Here is a 1,679-nt window from a genome sequence, read left to right as displayed (position 1 = left end):
CTTTCCAAGTAGCCAGAACGACAGGCACACACTACCACACCAGGCTAATTTTATTTATTTATTGTGCCAGAACAACAGGCACACACTACCACACCAGGCTATTTTATTTATTTAAGGCGAAGTCTTGCCAAGTTACCAGGGCTAGTCTCAAACCCACTGGCTCAAGCAATCCACTTGCCTCAACCTCCCAAAGTGCTGGGACTGCAGACTGAGCCACCGAGCCCAGCCAGAAAAATTTTATTTTACTTTTATTTTTTATCTTTTGAGTTGAAGTCTCACTCCATTGCTCAGGCTGGAGTGCAGTGTCATGCTTGCAGAGGTCTCACTAAGTTGCCCAGGCTGTTCTCGAACAGCCTGGCAATCCTCTCACCTCAGCCTCCCAAAGTACTGGGATTATAGGCTGAGCCATCGAGCCCGGCCTGCCTCAGTTTTCTGAGTAGCTGGGTCTAGAGGCACATGCCACAGTGCCTGCTGAGATGCTATTGTTTTAAGTCACTAAATTCTGAAATAATTGGTAACAAAGACAGAACTTTAAAAATATATATGTGCCCCATATATTAATATCCTAGAGCTTCTGGAGTAAATTACCATAAATTTGTGGCTTAAGAGAATATAAATTTATTCTCTCACAGTTCTAGGGGCCAGAAATCCAAAATCAAGGTGTTGGCAGGGCCATACTCTCTTCAAAAGTTCAAGGTGACACTAGGTCTGTCTTGGCTGTGACTATGTAATTTCATCATTGTTTGCCTCCATATTCTCCTCCTTCCTCCCTCCTCCCTCTCTTCCTTCTTTCCTTTCTGTTTTTTGAGTCAGGGTCTTGTTCTGTCACCCAGGCTGGAGGGCAGTGGCTCAATCACAGCTCACTGCAGCCTCAACATCCTGGGCTCAAGAGATACCCCTGCCTCAGCCTCCTGAGTAGCTGGGTCTACAGGTGCATGCCACTATGCCCAGCTAATTTTCTATGTTGCCTTAGGCTGGCCTTGAACTCCTGGGCTCAACCAATCCTCCCACCTCAGCCTCCCAAAGTGCTGAGTTTACAGGCCTCCATTTTCACATAATCTTCTTCAACTGGATAATTGAGGATGATCTCATATCCAGATTTTTAATTTAATTATACATATTTGCAAAGATCTTTTTTCCAAATGAAAGATTCATCACAGGTTCTTGATGTGAGCATATCTTTGGGGGGACCACCATTCAACCCACTATACCCTATATAAGTGTGTGTGTGTGTGTGTGTGTGTGTGTGTGTGTGTGTGTGTGTGCGTGTGTGTACAATTTGCTTAAGTCACCTAAAAGTGTAATGAAGACAAAATAATAACACTAATAACAGCAATAATAATAATAATAAGTGAGCTCTAGTGAGTGATTAATACTCTAAGCTGCATCATAGCCATTTTATGAACAGGAAATGAGAAGTCTTGTTTCCACTGATTGTATAACCTTAGTAAGAAACTTCACTTCTATGGTTCCTTTTAGGAGGTAGGCCCTTTCCCTTATTCTCCTTCCATGTGCAAAGACAACCACTATAACAACACCCCTTTGTCTCTCTTTGCCCCCATATTCATCTCCCTTAGGGAGGAGGAGTGACTTACTTGCTTGGTAAGTTCAGGAAAAAGAAATGGACTTGCTTGGCCAGGGACAGGACTAGTGTGAGGTCATTGAGGCACTTTGAGCAC

The sequence above is a fragment of the Carlito syrichta genome, unplaced genomic scaffold (assembly GCF_000164805.1).
Source record: "Carlito syrichta isolate Samal-C Ts95f unplaced genomic scaffold, Tarsius_syrichta-2.0.1 Scaffold112660, whole genome shotgun sequence".
NCBI lineage: Eukaryota > Metazoa > Chordata > Mammalia > Primates > Tarsiidae > Carlito > Carlito syrichta.
Note: the sequence above shows the minus strand (reverse complement) of the source record.